We start from the raw sequence: 18,371 nt of genomic DNA, 5'->3' as shown, positions 1-18,371 counted from the left end.
ACCAAAGCGAGAGCTGTGTCCGGGTTCTCGGCAGTAAGTCAGATTTGTTCCAGGGGAGGGTTGGTCTCCACCAGGGCTGCGCTTTGTCACCAATTCTGTTTGTAGAATTTATGGACAGGATATCGAGGCATGGAAGGGGTGGTGAGGGGTTGCAGGCCAGGGAGGTGTTCCAGGCATATCCAGCTGTGAGGAGGCCTCGGGGAAGACCCAGAACTAGATGGAGGGATTAAATCTCCAACCTGGCCTGGGAATGCCTCGGGATCCTCCAGTCGGAGCTGGATGATGTAGCTTGGGAAAGGGAAGTTTGGTTGCTTTGAGCTGCTGTCCCCGCGACCCGATACCGGATAAGCAGATGAAGATGGATGGATGGATGGATGGATGAACTGTTTGGAAAAGAGTTTAATGAGAAGTTTAATACTCCATTCATGTATGTACGGTAAATATGAAGCTACAGCCAGTTGCTGATTAGCTTAACTTAGCTTGAAGACTGGACATGACATTGGTATCAATCTTCCCATCTAACTCTTGGCAAGAATTCTAATAAGAGTATTTACAAAATGTAGAACTGCTCCTTTAAAACCTATCTGTTCTATTTTAGTGTTATTGCTGTTTTCCTGGATCTCAGCAATCAACTGTGTGAGTGGCAAAACTATGAAAATAAGACCCAAGTTGTAATAAAGCGGATTTACCCTTTAAACTATACATTACATGGCTCACCCATCTGTGTCCAATTCCTGTTCTTTCTCTCTGATCACCTAAGCAAACCAAACCAAAGGTCCAGGACTAAGCAGAGTGCCCCCCTTTCCTCCCTACCCCTGGCACGACCACGTTTTGGCTCCCTACTGATTACCATGGAAATTATGGAAGGACGTCTGTGTGAGCATGTGTGTGCATGTAAGCGTGTGTGTATATGTGTGTTGCCAGCAGCTTGATGGCTGCCAGCTGCTGCAGGCTGAGAGGTTGAATCTGCTCGCAGGAACTAGGAGGGCCTCAAACCACAGACACAACCCAACGCAGCTGGAACTGCTAGACAGGCACAGGCCTCCAGTTCTGACACACAGCACACATATTAACACCTCAGACTCCTAATAACTGCCTCCCATTTGAATAGAATAGTTGAATTTGAAGTGAATTATGGATTATTTTTGAAGGGTAGTGTGTTGAAGGGTAGATTATATGATGTACTTTCTTCTGCTGCTGTCTGTTCTAGACTAAGGCAATTATGACACTCAAGTTTTCTGTATTACCATAAGAAACTGACTATTTCAGTGATGGAGGTGAACAGAATGTTCCTGGCACAAATGTGTGTGTGTGTGTGTGTGTGTGTGTGTGTGTGTTAGAGAGGCAAAGAGAGATAGAAGAGAGAGAGTATTTATGTGTTTGTGAATAACTGAATGAATTTGCATATGTGCATGTGTTACGTGTATGCGTGAATAGGCCCGGGTATTGTTTGGATTTTTTTCAATACTATAGCAAATATGATTCATGAGGCACCGTTACCATAATTATACTTTTGTTGATGGCTGTTTTCTACAGAACTCTTTTTTTGTTTGTTTGTCAGAAGCCAACATTCTCAAATGTTCAATGGTTTCAAAACCAAAGCAGAAAAATAGGTAGTAAACACATGAATAAACCACAGCTATGTGCAGACATGTGACATTTAAAAGTCCCCTACTACAAACAATTCTGAATTTTGACTACTATTAATACTAGTAAACTACTATTTACTATAAATAACAATACCAGCTTTGTCAAATAAAATATTTAAAAGTTAATAATAATCCACCCTTTGATAGGAATGGTTCATAGGGCTCAGATGCTAAAAGAAGGCAGGAAAATGCACGAAAATGCAGAACTAGTTGACACTCAGTTTTAGAAAAATTATAGAATTACACAGAAACTATTCATCTGGACAAACAAGCAACACAGACAGGGACTGCAGGAACTCCCTACAAAAAGTTGCATCCTTACTGACTGAATATTCCAGCAGACGTACTGCTCATTACACCGGAGGAGGTGCTGTAGCTTGTCACAGGTGGTCTCCCCCCGCTGTTCTGACTCTCTGTCTCAATGCCTGTGACTTCCTCATTTTCACTGGAAGCTCTTGACAAGGTTGTTTGATGATGAAACAATGTTTTTTTGGCATGTTTCTAGTTTACCAAAACAAGTTGAATTAAAGCTGCAAGCAGCATTGGATGGGGCCTCGCTCCTCTGCGCGTACCGGGGTTACTGGCGGACACCGCTCCTTGCAACTGTGCATTTGCGCAGCACTCCGACACTGCAATGTCGTCACCAATGAAGCGGGAACTCCCTGCTGAGTTCAATGATACCTCACACAAGACTGTACATCATACAGTTCATTAGCTGTGAAAGGGGGTGTGGCCAAAGCATAGGGGCCGGGGCAAACCTTTACCAATAAAAAAGGAGGTCTCTGCTGAGTTCAATGATACATCACACAAGACTCTACCTTAAATGGGTCACCAGTTATTAAATAGGGCGTGGTTAAAGCATTAGGGGCGGGACAAACCCTCAGCAATGAAGAAGGAACTCTCTGCTGAGTTAAATGACACTTCACACATTGTATGGAATGGGCGTGGCCTGAGTAAGTGGGCGTGGTTAACATATAGGGGAGGCTCAGTATCACATGTAGACCACACATTATTACCCTTAGTAATCGTGAGAAATTTTGGCCAAATTGCACTGAAATTACAACAACTTCTTTGTTTATCCATGAATGGTCAAAATGGCCACCGCGCCCACACTGGACAAAAAGTTTTGCCTTTAATAAGTTTTCATCGTTGAGGTCTTTAATTGACACAGACCTAATTTGAAGTTGATTGGATGAAATCTCTAGGAGGAGTTTGTTAAAGTATGACGTGGAAATGGCCAAAACCTAATAATAGCACTAATTTCGAACTTTCAATTCAAAATGGTGGACTTCTTGTTGGGTTTAGGTTATGGCTCTGGGGACATTTTTTTGTATGTCTTGACATGCTATATATGTGTAACAAAGGCACTAGCTAGCCATTTTTGTGCGCCCATGAAAACCCTTAAAATACGTATACTTTCAGCAGACCTAATGCAATTACCAAACGGTAAGTTTTTGAGTATGTTAAGCCCCTCAAAAAGGCAATTTATTTATTTAGTTTCAATAGGGCTTTTGCTGCTGTTGGCTTTTGGGCAATAATAACTTCAGTCTTAAATAGGTACATCTGGAATTTACCCTGATAATTCTAGTGCAAATATGGGACCGGATCTAATAGAGAATAGGAGAAAAAGCTTTAAAAAAGGTAAGAATTTTGTATTTGAAACATCTCGCTCCACCTTGTGCCACCTATGCCAGCCATACAGTACATGAGGCTTGCTAACATAAACTAAAGTTGGTAAAATGGACCAATGTTTTTTTTTTGGTATGACCCATATTGGTCAATACCAAAATGGACTGAAGTTCAATTCCCAGCTCTTTTGTGTGAAACAAGCACTGGTGTTTGCAACGTTGAAGCAATGTTTCCGCTCTTTAAAGGATGTGCAGATTAATGGGTGCCAGTTCATATCCAGTAGGACAGCACATCACTTTGGGCAACTGAACACAGCATGTTTGGCTTTCATCTCTATTTAGCCTCCTGAAGGGCCTTTTCAATCACACGAGGAGCCCACCTTTAAGACAGTGATCCCTCACATGAGGGGACATTCCTGCGCTTGCCCCGGCACTAAATGAACTGGAATGTGCAGGTTGAGCAGACCCTGAAGGACAGGCCTGTGGGCCCATTCACCTAGCCCTCCCCTTCCCAGCCCTCCTCTCCCCGCACACCCTGACCTGAGCCAACACCACCATCCTGGGCTGTCACCAGGTGTGCAGCTGGCCTCTACTGAATGAATAGACACTCTCAAATCGCCCCGGGAAGTGTGGGCTCGAGTGTGTATGTGTGCATGTTTGTGAGAGAGAGGTAGAAGGAGAGAGGAGGGGAGAGTAGTTCTAGATGTAAATAGCTACAGTCAGGAGAATGTGTGAAAAACAAATGGATGAAACAACTGTTAATTTCCTCTCTTAGTGTGTTCATGTGCACATTTGGGCAGTGTCTCAAAAAAGTATCTCATGGCCTTTGATTGGTGTCAAGGTTCAGAGAGGAAGTGCAACGAATCCCTCAGGTCCAGTCTGGCCATTGTGTCTCCACTAGAAACAGACCAGGCCACAGTCACTGCTGCTGCTGCTGCCGCCATCATTCATTTAACAAGCAGGAACATTTTGAACCCTCTGACTGGGGCTGTCCAATAAATCCAAACATGGTCAGCTATTAATTGATTGTATATTTCAGGAGCATGACAATGTAGGCTGTTTTCACTGATGCATGATTGTATTTAGTAATCCACTGCCTGGTTGGTTACTTATGGCTTTAACTGACCAGTCTATTGCATACATTTTATATAGTATACTTTTATAAACATTCACAAAGCATGTTATAGCTTATCAAGGTCAAGCTCATTTGACCACTTATTATTAAGCTTATTTAATGTGTCAAAATGCCTTATATTTTATAAATTGATTGTTTGTTTGTTTTGTATAAAAGCTTGATCTGTAAAGGGAAACCTCTAAATTAAACATAGTCAGGTAAAAAGTACAATATTTCTCTCTGTCAGCAGGCTGCATGTCTGTCTAGCTCCATGGCGTGGTGCGAGAAAATGTGTTATTGTAACCTCTGCTTGGTGAGCCCTCCCCGTCCGTCCAGCCCGCTGCCTTACTGGCTTGCCATGAGCCTGTCTGTCCCTGCAGCCAACAAGGCTTCTGCTGTTCCCTGCTCAATGCCATGTTTTACTCTCTAAATATGTTAGAGAAAAAAAATCTGTCTGTACATCTGTCTGTCAGTCAGGTTATTTCACCCCTTGCAGTGGCGAGAGTCTTAGGCTTTGGGCTGTTTTCACACATCCACTTTAAACAAGTCAGATATTAAAAGCAGAATGTATAGCTGTAGTGCAGTGCTGAATTTGCATGATGTATGCAGTGTCTATATGATTTAGATTTTTATGAACACACCAATGGCGTGTACGAACAAATACCAATGTTGGAATGCTGGTTATGATGCTCAGTTTAACAGTGTGGAGCTATTACTGTACCACTTTGGTCACATTTCTTAATCCACTCTGCAAACAGAAACAGCTTATAGTCAGCTCAAGGAAATTAGTTATATTATTATTTGAAAATAGCAATACATGGGGGAAAGAAGTAAAATGTGAAATAGCAGTCAGTTTGTTTTAAAAACATGTTTGATCTGCGATTCTAGTGTTGCCTATTTGTTGTATTGGTTAGCACCATTCTTCGTAGAAAGATGTGTGCTTGTTGGAAGTTTGCACATTATCATTTATTAATGTGGGACACAAGAAAAAGATTTTCCCATAGTAGTTTACTAGTATTTTCAATTTGCTAAGCGCAATGAATATTTTAGTATATTTTTTTGTCGTCTCAAGTTGACATCCACTTGTAAGGTACATGGTGAGGACAAGAAAGCCCTCAGTCCTTTTTCCCAAAATTTAGGCCCTCGGCTTTTTGTCCATGAGGTGTATGATGAAGCGGTGACCCCGGTCCAGTACGTCTTTTCTATACACTGTAACCACCTGCTATCACACACACACACACACACGTGCACGCACGCACGCACACGCAAACACACACACGCTCACACACACACACACACACACACACACACACACACACACAAAGCAGATAGGCTAGACAAAATCTCATTGATTTGCTGCTGCTATGCTCTGCATTGCCAAGAGACACTAAACAATGTCGGGGCTGACGTGTTTTTGTGTAGGTGACATCTGTTTATACTTGGCCACAATCGATGGCCATGAAGAGCAGGCTTTTCTATGCATATGTGTGTGTGTGTGTGTGTGTTTGTGTGGTGTCAGACAAGTCTTTACAAGATAGTGGACTGTTGGACCCAAGCACCCATTCCTGCCCAAGATAGCCAAGCTCACCAGTTAATTACTTTATGGAGTAGACGCCTGTTCAGGATGTTGGTTTAGGTCACATATTTGCCTGGAAATAAGACGTGCTAAAAGACATGCCATACAGTATTAGCCTTATTGATAACGTGTAAGACATTGTTTCAGAAAACTTGAAATAGAATCTCCTTTCAGAGCCCTTCATCCACACAGATAACACATGATCTTTAAGAGTAGGTGAATTCAAAATGGGACTCCCAAAATGTGATTGAGGTTAGAATAGGCGTATTGAGCCTTTATTTTATTGGTTATGTGCCTGGGGCTGCCCCAGGTTTCTATCTACCTCCATAATGTTTTCCATTAGCTGCTGTTCCATTCATACGCTCAATGATCCCTGTGTCGTCTCCTCTGGGACCGGACAGCTTAAATGAAATTTGTAAACCTACTGTAGCACACATTTCTTCTCTTCTCTTCTCTTCTCTCTTTTTTATTTTTCCTGATCTGTTCTCTCCATGGACAGTGGAAAGAGTTTGGAGTCAGATCTTCAGGCTTGAGGCAGTTTTGCAGCCTCAGATCCTGTATCACAATGATGTCTCTAAGACCACATAGCAGTTCCAATCTTTTATAGAGCAGTGCTACCAACATTGTCTGTCTATAATTCTACACTTCTCTTTTACCTCGCTCTCTTATTGTTCTCCTTTTTGAGCTAATGTGAGATGGTTTGTTGACGTTTTTATCTTGTTTTTTTCCTCTGTGAATAATCATCCCTTTACCTTGTGTCTCGCCGTCATGGTCAGACCCACTTCAGTGTTAGGATTTAAGAATTGTAAGAGGTCTGGCAGGTGATTCATCAAGGCTTTTATTGAGAGCATTTCCATTATAAGGACAAGGAATGGCATGTGGTGGTTTTGGCAAAGCTCCACCAACTGGAGAGGCAGAAGGACTTTTGACGTCATCGGGAAACGTGACCCACTTCTCAAGAGGCAAGGAGCCTTGAGCTGGTTGAGCAGATGTTGCACAGATGAGCCTCACATACAAAAACCCACACACACATATGCACCTACCCTATGTGCACACTTTCTACTCTGCCTTCATTTAACACTAAAATACCCGCAGATAAAGAATCAAAGGCACAGGATCCTTTAGTTTAGATATTTAGATTTGTGATTTGTGGTTGTGCCCAGGCGGGAAATGATGTGGTCGTCAGCATGACAAAAGGCAGGGTGTTAGTAGGTAATTCAGGTCATTTGGGTGGGTTTTCTTTAAACGAGTCTCAGAGAGGTAGAAAGGAACCTGAAGTAGCATCTACAGTATGCCATTCAGCTACATTGCTCCTGTTATATAAGGTGGATGTAGGAAAGACGAGGTGATGTTGGGCCCAATAGAAATGCTCTCCACTGGCTCCATCCTGCCCATCAGCCAGGGGCAATCTCCTCCTCCTCTCTGCCATCGCTCTGGTGCTTTCAGACGTTACATAATGGCTTTTCATTTTGGTCTGTCAGTTAGTTAGACGTGTTACAGTGCAATAGGCTCTCTTTATCTCTCTGCTATTTGCACCTTTTATTGAAAATGTAAAGGTGCCCGTCGTAGTGTTTGTTCCAAGAGATTGGGTAGATCGTGCAGCTCCAGGCTGTCAGGCCATTACCACTGGAGCACCACAAAATGCAAACCAAAGCTATCAGGGCTGTCTCTCTTGCTACTTTTCTATTATCTTAATTTGAAAGTGGCTGAAATCAATATTTTATTTTACTAACCAGGGATCACATGTATGTGAGATGTGTCCCTTGTTGTTATGAACCCACAGAAAATGATCACTCAACTTTGCAGTTCCCTTCAGTTCCCCTCCGTGAATTTTTTTGGTTTTATGACCCAATACTTGACTGTTGTGTTTCACTCTCACAGCTCTTACATTGTTGTTTTCAGCCGCAGCAGGCAACTTTTTTCACGGGTTTTTCACGGATAGCGTTATAAAAAAACACTGCTATGCACCAAACAGCAGAGAGACAAAATTAGCAACTAGCTGGTGAACACAGTGGAGCATTTAGCAGCTAAAGAACCAGAAATTTCCCTCGGAAGTTGATTGAGACCAAAACAGAGCTGAAAGAAAAGTGAATATTGGAATTACATTCTTCTTGTGGACACAAACTGACTCTAATGAATGCATGAATTGCATGATTGAATTGTCTGCTCAATATGTAAAATAAATATTCAACCTTTTCTAACAATTTGACATATGAATTTAAATAATGATAGGATGTCACTCCTGTATTTACAGCTAGTTTCTGCTGCCCCAAGTGGCCAAAAAGTTTTGCCCACAATTGCAAGACTTAGACTTTTTTTCCTGCTTTGTTCCTCAACATTCCTACTGTCAGTTCATTGGTTTTTCATGTTCCACCATCTGAATCTGAACTTGGTTCCCTGGGAGATAATAATGTTTCATCTAATCAGATTTCACCTCCTACCATAAACCTGATACACACATCACAGTTTGTGGTGTAACCAATCCTCTACATAATTTGTGGTAATGAAGGGAAAAAAACTGTCATTCGACAAATTTCAGTTGATTAAATCAAATCGTGGATACAGTTCACATATGTTTACAAGGCTTGCAGCAAATTTTTGTTGGAGAAAGAAGGGGCCTGAACGGACCCCACCAGCAAAATTAAAGTTGATGTGATTTGTTTATGAACATCACAGGTTTGAATTATTCCCAACATAAACAACTAATTTTAGGGTATTTTCCTTTGAATCTTTCTGTGTGATCATTTTGATAGATATTTTAGTATTTCATCTATGTTGCATTACTGTAATTCTCACTCTCCTATCAATGTCTATTGATTTCAATCATGAGCTTGGTTGTGTGGTATTTATATGTTGATATTGTTTAGTTTTTAATCTAACTTAGTTTTGGCAGCCGTGTCCTCTTCATTTGTTATTTTTTCCCCAGGGACAAGTCAGAGGCTATTGCGCAGATATTGGGTTGGGCATTTTTCTGTGTGTTCAGAATTCAGCCAAAGTCCAGAAATCTAAATGGTGGCTCCTCCAGTGAGAGGCTGCTCCTGCTCTCTATGATGAGCTTATTATTTCTGAAATGTCAGTGGTAATGAAGATTGGTCACCTTCAAGAAGCAACCCAATTTACTGTGACTGAGGTCTTTACGTTTCTCGTCACGCCCTGCTCTTCGCATTTGTAAACTCTGTTGCTGAGGCACAGTGAGCTGAGAGCAGACCAGACAACATGCTTATAAAGATTATTTTTGCTTCGTTTCACATGTGCCAATATTGTTGCTTGACAGCAGGAATGCAGTTGGATGTCAAAGGAAGTACAAACATTCGTGAAACACACATTTATGAAACACACACACCTGCGTAAAAGGAAGCCGGCGCCTGTGATGTTGCTACAGATGTAATAAGCACTCATTCATTTCCACGTTGGCAGAATGTTAAGACTTATTCAGGGGCTCGTAGATGAAAAGGTCAGCGGGCTTGTTTTGAGTGAGTGTAAGATTTCCATCATCACGCCGCACGCTCTGCCAGGCCCAGTCCAAACTACACAAACAGTGTCTCTGAAGCTCTTGACAGCCCCGATTCTGCCATTAAGTCAATAATCTGCCCTCACTCTCTCCTTCTCCTTCTCTCTCCTCCCCTCAGGACTGACCTGCTGTTAGTTTGCGTCCTTCCTTTTTTACTTACTCTCAACAACGCTTGTCCAAACAGCAGCATAACTTTCCCCCTTATGTGTTTCCCTTTCTCCCACTGTACCATTTTCCACAATTCTTAAGTTTTTCTCCACTCCACACTTCTCATCACCGAGCACCTTTCATTGTTTCCAGACAGTGGTGAAACATATTGAAGGAAATGTGTGGAACATTAGACTCTGTTTGTGCGCACACACACACACACAGAAGTAATTGTTCCAGGAAAGTGGCATCTGTGCAGCCCATTAGACAGGGATTCAGTGGACCTGTGCGGGCCTTTTACATATGGTGGTCAGCTGCTGGAAAGGAACTGGAACCAGAGGTCACATTTGAGAGAAAACATTAGGGGAGATGATGCATCATGGTGGACACACTCACACACACACACACACACACAAACACTCACACACACTTTTCAAAGTCCTGTAGTGTCCTTCACCACTTTCCTGGAAGCAGTGCTTTGGCCAAGTCGTTCGTATATGCAGGGCCTGGCTGCAGGTTGGAGCAGATAGCTACCCTGCAGGCTGCAAATAAACCCTTACTCTCACATATTTGGAGCCTCAACAATTTCTAACACTCATCTCTTCCTAAGTCACTACTTGAATCATAAGCCCTGAAAAGTTTGACATTTGTTCATGAGTAAAGGAGGGTGGAGAGAGTGAACTCTGAGAGGCCTCATCAGTAGCAACACGGTTATTATTGCAGAAAAAGTCAACTGAAATGGCTCTCTAGAGTGCAGGTCTACTTGACTTTAGTGGGAGAAGGGGAGAGAGTGAGGAAGAGAAGAGTGGAGTGGGAGAGTGGGGTGTGTTATGCAAAGATGTTTTGGGAATTAAAGTAAGGAGGAGCTCTGCAGCTGTGATTCATTAGTATATTTGTGTTGCTAGGTCTGAGTTGACTGGACCATGTATGGACCCAGGCCAGGCCAGACCAGAATGGTTCCTACTGGGACGACTGTTCTGCCCCCGTATCTTTGAACTTTTTGCACTGTTTTTATACCAGTACATAAGGACATTCCAATTAAATGTATAATGGATACAGCGTGATTGTATTGCACTGTATTTATAACTCATAGTTGGTTTTCATTTTCTTAACTATAAAACATGAAGCTCCTACTGTATATGTTTTATGTACACTATTGGTCAAAAGTTTGGGGTCACTTAGAAACTTTCATTGCACTCCATTATAAACTGAATACCAGTTGAGATCAATTGCATTGTTTTTTTAACCAGGGTAGCAGTTTTCAGATTGCATTATATGCGTTCATAATTGAAAGGGTTCTCCAATGTTTTCTCAGTTAGTTTTTTAAAATGATATCAGATTAGATTAAACAGAATGTGCCTTTGGAACATTGGTTGAATGGTTGCTGATAATGGGCAATGTAGATATGTTATTTGACATATTTTATTGCACAGGCAAACTGGTGAATGTGAGAAAGGTTTTTGGCCCTCAGCTGAGTTTTGTTTAGGTTATTTGGTGTGGTGTTGGTGTAAGAAAACGTGCCCCTTGGGGCAAATTTTGACTTGTGATTGACTTGTGATAATGAGCTATATTAATTAAATTGACTTCCTGTGAGTCCATGAGTTACTAATGGTGATATTACAGTATTTAGCTGAGCAGATAATTTTAGATTAGTTAATATGGTTGAAGACTAGCGATACACATATTACAAGAAAATCATTTTACTGCTGTGAAATTAGAGTAGATTGACCATTTAACTTAATTTGCTAGATTTATAAATGCAGTTGAAAGCAATATGATCACATGCAATGTGGTTATACTTTAAAGAAGTTAGTCAGCAATAAATTACATTTGGAAATGTAACTCAATCACCCTGTTTCCAATCATTTTTAGAGAGTCTCCCACGTTTTAAAAGTTATAGTCAAGTAATATTATTAGAGAAAAGTTTTAAAGAAACCTGTTCCTTCTGGGTGGTATGCTGTTGCTCACGGTGATATTACTAGAGAGGTATGCCCCTTTGGAAGGATCCTACTTACGTTGTTTGAATAAGTGTCAGAGCACCTGGTCAGAGCCTCAGGCAGCGGATGTGGCTGCGCTTGCCGCATGAAAACGAGACTCATTAAGTTCACTGGCCTGCCAGGTGGACTACAGCTTCTTTTTGCACATACACACATTGATGTATATATGTGTGCTTTCTAATTGTTGCACAAATAAGACACGTTCAAACACTTTGCAGGGACGGACATCGGGAGGGCGAGCAATTGGGCTTGTAATCAGATTAACTAAGATATGGTTTCGTTGTAACCAAATTAGTGATGCTGCAGAGTGTAGTATATCAGGTTTTAGCCAGAGCTCCGTCACATTTGTGGTGGAGAAGTGACATGGTGCAATTGTCCCAAATGCAATAACTGAACTCACGTCATGCACATTAAGGACAGTTAAAAATATAGATACTGCAGAAGAAGATAGACTAACGCTGGGTGAAGCCCACACATGTAACTTCATGTACAAACAGAGAGAGACAGATACTTCTGACTGGAACTGGAGTTACAATCCGCCTTTTCATCAGTGCTAATCTGTCCCACTCACTGCAGACCCTTTTTTTAAAGAAAAAACAAAAATGAAGAGTGTCATTACAAAGAGAGGCATCAGTTATATCATGTGTTTTTCCAGTAAAATGAAACTCAAAGTTGGAATAATATTGATATCCTGGCAAGATATTTGCTTGTAATTATCATATTTACAATTTATTTTGTGTTTATTATGAGCATTGACAAGTTATTTGAAGGCCCTCACAATAACGTGAAGGCCAGAGCATTGATGTGGTTAAGCTTAAATATGCATCTTGTTTGCCTTATTAAGAGCACTTTAACACATTGGTTGATTTTTTTAGTTCCCTCTCAGTCCAGGACAAAAAAAGGTAAAACAAAATGGTACAACCACAATAACCAGCAGCCTCCCTCAATTTTCAATTATGTATTAGGGAATTCACTAGTAAGAAGCAAGGTTGAGCATCCCACGCCTAGAGGGTCATTTAACAAAGTTTCAACAGCTAAATATGTTTTAAAAACCATCAGTGACACAGCAAATGAGAAAACCATTACTTTTCAACAGCAGCGGTCTAGATCACGTTTGTCTCGGCATACTCTTCTCTGATAGGCCTGTGGTTCTTAATTTCCAGAGTGACTGTTTATCCACACTGTTTGCCTGGATCCTTATCAGCCCTAACAGTGTTTATAACTCCCAGTGGAGAATGTGTGGGAGATGGCGAAAGGAAGTGTGTGTTGTGACGCACAATAGTGTACATGTCAGCGAGCATGTTTGATGTACTTTGTCAGACATGGGTCAGAGTGTGTGCAGAACATGCAGATTCTGCCAGCGATATCCTGGTTGTGGTTGTGCCGAGGAGGTTGTGTTTGCGCTCCACATTGTCAAGCTTCAGACTTGTGGTCTGCAGTCATCCAGGGGACACTCACGTTGAAGTTTTAGTGCTGAGCAATGAGTGTTCAGGTTATTGCTTCATTCCTCAGCACCAACGTTATCAAGAAAATTGCACGTTTTGCATTCCAAATCAGGAGCCCTTGTAAAAGTGTGACGAATTTACTGAGTCTAGATTGTAAAAATGTTCATTCAGTTTACCATAAGTCTGCCTTTTATTTAAGGTGGGGCTGCTACAATGAGTTTGTAGTTTTTGTGTGTATACAAGTGTGTTTCCAAATGCTTTTATTTGTGTGTCTAGTGCATGTGTGAGTGCATGTGCATATGCAAGCATGTGTGTAACCTGAGCTCTGGCCATCTCCCTGTGTGTGAGTAATGGTCCCTGGTTTTATTGGCCCGCTCCTCAACAGACTCTATGAGTAATCACATAATGCCTGCTCTGACGTCAGAGCTGTTTCCATGGTAACACAGTGCTCCCCACTCTTGGGAGGTACGTTCATTTTTTTTCCCCCCACATCTCGTCCTATGTGTGCTCAAAGCTCCGGCTCTGGATGGAGACATTACTCCTCGAGCTAAAATCGCTTCCCTCTAATCTATAGTTTCACAATGTGCTCGTTTAATTAAAGGCGCACACTTTGCTCTGTTGTACTTTCCATTTCTTATTTTTCTTTATTTCATCCCCATCTCTCTGTCTCACTATGAGCCTCTCCCTATCTTACTTCAGTGTCCTTATTTTAGTCATCCTCTCTTCTTGCCTCCCAGCTTTCATGATTAGCTCCCATTTCACTCCACGTCTTCTCTCTTCCACTATCCTTTCTTCTCTACTCCAATCTCTGTAATACCCGACAAACCACCTCTCCTCTTTCCACGCCAGAGTATTCATTTTTCTCCCTGCTTTTCATGCACTGTTGAATTTCACTGAATGGCGGACCCCTCTCTTTACTACAGGCTCTTCTTCTTCACAGTTTTACCTTTCCCTTTTTCATTTCTCGCTCTGGTGAGAGGACAGGCTCGAATGAAAAGGAAACATACTCCCTTCAGTATCCATGCCTACACAAGATCAATGCAGCACCAGCCATCCCCCAGGGGGCCAGAGGACAGTAAAACAAGTTCAGGTTTAGTTTATTACCAAATAGAAAAAGGTTTATTGTGAAATTATCACTTGTCTAATTTTATGGTTGCTGGAGTACACAGATAATCTATTCATTTCTTTGTAATACGTTTCACTTTAAGTCAGATACGTTTTGATGTACCACTCCAATAAGCAGTGTATATCTGTAATTCAAAGTTTATCAAAAGCTTTTGAAGTATCAGAGTTCTTCAGAGACTGACTTTTTCAAGCCTGAAATCCATCATCAAAGTGGCAATAATCAGGCCAGCCTCAATCTCTAGCTAGCAGTGGCTGGTCTGTCTGGCTAGCCAAACACACACACAGTAAAGCTGTTAATGGCTCTGTGTTATGTCTGTTGTCATTGCTCAGAGAGACCGGGGCTGAAAGCATTACACTGCCCTTTTCCAACCCATTTCCTTCCCCTTTTGAAAGTGGTGTATTGCAGCTCAGGAAAGAGGTATTACTGTCTCCCAAACCAGCGGTGATCTACTGCCGCCGCTTTGTCATGTGGATACTCGTCTCCGTCACTTATCCAGTCAGGAGTGTGATTAGTGCCTAATAATGAAGACTGGCTGGTTGTCTGGGAGATGTGTTTGGGCCTGAAGCAGGACCACTGTAATAGACTCTGTGTCTCTTGATAATCAACAGGGCTTGCCTCGCACAGGCGCCCGTCTTCATTTTCCTATCAATTAGACCCCAGTGGAAACCAGGTCGTCTGACACAGGTGCATGTATGTGTGTGAAGTTTCTGTGGCTATGTGTGAGAGAGGAAAAAGAGGCAGGCAGAGGAAACACGAGGGGTAGTTCATGAGTGTGTGTGATTCTGTGCGGTTTGCCAGAAAGGCAGCCTCACCAGATGACGGCCATAAAAAAGTGCTGCCATACAGCTCAGCCCCGAGTCATGGCTGGGTTTCTGGCTGACTTGCACCGGACTTGTTTCTGAGGCCCATGGACAGACAGAGCCATAGCCATTAGTGTATTGTTACATGCAACTGTAGTTTTGATCCGAGAGCCTGGCAGCACTATTGAACTATAACCCAATGAGCCACAGTTGAGGGCATTATAGCCTGAGGTGAGGCCCATTCTGCCAACACAGGTCCCCTGGTTTTGCACAGTTTAGCGTAGCACTGCCAGCTCAGCAGAGGGATCGAATCCAGTCAAGGAGGAGGACAAGGTGAGCATAAGAGCCATGCGGGGTGGATTTATACACTGCAAAAAATAAATTGAAAGTGGGAGAATCATTGTCAATGAAATAGTAGTCTTGCACTGATTGAACGTTGAATATGGTCTGGCTACACTGCCTATCTATTCTGGGATAGGGGAGGAAAACACTCTTGCTTGTTTCCTCAAACCAATCCCAACTGTCCTGGACAGCACTAATCCTTGATAACAGATATAACAAGTGGGGAGGGGCATCTGGCGCATGAGAGGTGCGCCAGATGTCGTGCTTTATCTCAGCAATGTACATCCATCAAGCCAAAATAAAAAAATAGTTTGACAGCTTGGGAAATAAAGTTATCCGCTTCCTTGCCAAGAGTTCTATCAAAATGTCGATACCACTCTTGTATTTGTCTGTTAAATATAAAACTACAGCGAGGAGACAGTTAGCTTAGCATAGCATAAAGACTGGTAAGGTAAAAAAGCGAGGCTCTGTCTGCCTACCAGCATCTCCTTACTCACCTATTAACATGTTAAATCTCCAGTCTTCATGCTAAGCTAAGCTAACGTCTCCTGACTGCAACTTTATATTTAACGGTCAGATATAAGAGCGATTCGAATTTAACTCTCTGGAAGAAGGCAAAAAGTGTCTACCAAAATTCTGAACTATTCCTCTAAGAGAATCCCTCTAATCAGTAATGCTGTTGTGTCAGAGTGTTAATCTACCAATTGGTATCACAGTGTTTAAATAATTGGAATGAAATGTGACGCATTGAAAATGCACTTTTCTACTAAAACAATCTTCCTTCTGACAGCTCATTATTGTTGCTGTGATTAGTTCTGGAATGTTGTAGTCACTGACAGTGAATGTTTTGGATGTGGGTGCAAGTTGGGTTGAGGTCCATCTGCCGTTTCTTCCTTTGTTCTTGTCCTCAGTGTTTTACAGTGTTACAGTAGCAGTGACAGCCAGATCTGAAAGCCCTCCGTTCACACGCACAAACCCCAAACCCCTCCTCTTTATCCTCGCTGGTTGTTGCACAGATACATTTGCCCCGGGCTGGAGCAGCTGTACTAATCAGGTTATATGGGGAGAAGAAATTTGTTTTGGGGTCTGTTTTTCATTAGATTATTGCGCACATGCAGATATTAAACATGCAGATTTTTCAGATGGAAAAAAATGACCATTTGCTCAAATTTCCACAGTTTTTAACTCCAAGGTGGCCATTTTGTATTTACAAGTCTTGCACAGTACAGCTTTATCAATCATGCAGATTAAGCTGTTTATGGCACAGTTTTATGATACCTCTCTTCTTGTTTACCTCCCAAATTAATTGAACTACTTCACATTATACTGGATTATTTTTTCCAATTTGGCATTTTTTGAGCCAACATTATGAAAACAATCTTGGCTGATGGTCATGATTTATCCAGAGTTTAAGCAGACATTGTTTGTTTCTACTTTTACATGGTCCTCGGAAAGTTCAATCACAGCAATTACAGATGTGAAGCTACACTAGCTTCAGGCTGCAGACCCACTTTGTTGGACTTTTATGGGATTTGAACCTCTGCTGAACACAATCTTAAAACTAGGATTAATCTTCCTTTTCATTGTTTGATTAATTGCCCTGCCACTATTACTGATTGGCCAATTAAGAGAATAATAAATGAGGATTTGGACAGTGTAATGCCTAAGTGAGGTTAAACACAGCCTCCATCACACTCTCCATCATGTATTCTCTGCTCCTTCAGATGGTAGCAAGATGAGCCTGCTGGTCTGCGGTGTCTTTGGACCATGTCGTGAGGAGCAGAATGTGAAAGGCAAAGGTCTCAGCAAATTGTTTCCTCAGCTGTGCTGCAGAGGGGACTGTTTAGGGGAAGCTAAGAATTTCAAAGCCCTTTTAGAGTTGTGTTGTCTTAAACTTTCTCTGTTATGAGAGTTTTTGTGGCTTTCTGCAACAGAATGCATTACGCTACCATATCATCCAGGAAAGTAAATAGTGTTTTACTGGAAGTAAAGTTACGATGGTGTTTCTTTTCCATTAATAATATCCATGATCAAAATGATCGTACACATATTACACAAATGCAATACATTACCTTTATATGTTACTAATGTGTTAAAGGAAACCTAATTGCTGCTGTGTCTTGTTCTTCAACTCACTTCAGTTGCAAGAGGTGAAAACGCCATTGTATGGGAAAATTTGCTAATATGTTCAGAACATTTTGTGCTGCTCTGTAGTTTGGTAAATCAGGAAGCAATGCAGCAGTAACGTTGTGCATGGCTAGCAGAAACAAACCTTCTTGAGCAGAAATTATTAAAGATAAGGGTCACTTGAATGGCAAGTTCAGTTTTAAAGCTTCACATTTAGTAGAAGGGAAAGTTTTGTGGGCCTTTATTTTCCTATGTGTGAGGTTAAACACAGTTACATCGGTTGCATTACATTGTTACCTTTAGCTGATCAAAGTACCTGTACAATGTTTCTGTGGCTGTACTGCACAAGGTCCATTGTTTTGTTTTGAGCTGCTCAAAAAAGGGATGTTTAGTTAACCTTTTAATTGTAAAGTGGGGCACGACATTGTGTTTGTATTACCAAGTAATGTTACATTCAGGTCAAATAACCATCTGTTGTTGGTTGATGGGCTTGAGTTTACCTTATTATGCTTTCACCATATTTTTTGAGCATACTTTACCTTTTTTTTGTTAAGATGATTTTTTGGTCATTTTAGGCCTTTATTTGTAGGACAGCTGAAGACATGAAAGGGAAGAGAGTGAGAGTGAGAGTGAAAGAGAGAGAGAGAGAGAGAGAGAGAGAGAGAGAGGGGAAATGACATGCAGCAAAGGGCCTAAGGTTGGAGTCGAACCCAAGGCCACTGCGTCGAGGAGTAAACCTCTATGTATTAGTGCGCACTCTACCAGGCATACAGTAAATTTGAGGTTACTCTGGAATATATTGTAGACAGTATTTGCCATTGCATTAAAAACCTGAAAAACTACCCTTTAAAAAGTACATTAAGAACAGATAGAAAATGTGTGATTATTTTGTGATTAATTGCGAGTTAA

General features: G+C 41.5%; 1 protein-coding gene and 1 long non-coding RNA gene across 5 annotated transcripts in view; one reads left to right on the top strand and one right to left on the bottom strand.

Annotated features, from left to right (window-relative positions):
• The window catches only part of LOC116694177 (cGMP-inhibited 3',5'-cyclic phosphodiesterase A), a 68,838-nt gene that overhangs the window by 7,085 nt on the left and 43,382 nt on the right, over positions 1–18,371 (top strand). The window lies entirely within an intron of this gene.
• LOC116694179 (uncharacterized) lies at positions 11,413–18,005 on the bottom strand. The gene is made up of 3 exons (XR_004333082.1): positions 17,931–18,005; positions 14,547–14,552; positions 11,413–11,423 (listed from the first exon to the last, which is right to left on the bottom strand). It is a non-coding gene; the product is annotated as an uncharacterized LOC116694179 (long non-coding RNA).

This window comes from Etheostoma spectabile, chromosome 8 (genome assembly GCF_008692095.1).
Source record: "Etheostoma spectabile isolate EspeVRDwgs_2016 chromosome 8, UIUC_Espe_1.0, whole genome shotgun sequence".
Classification (NCBI taxonomy): domain Eukaryota; kingdom Metazoa; phylum Chordata; class Actinopteri; order Perciformes; family Percidae; genus Etheostoma; species Etheostoma spectabile.
Note: the sequence above shows the minus strand (reverse complement) of the source record. Positions and strands in the feature narration are given on the sequence as shown.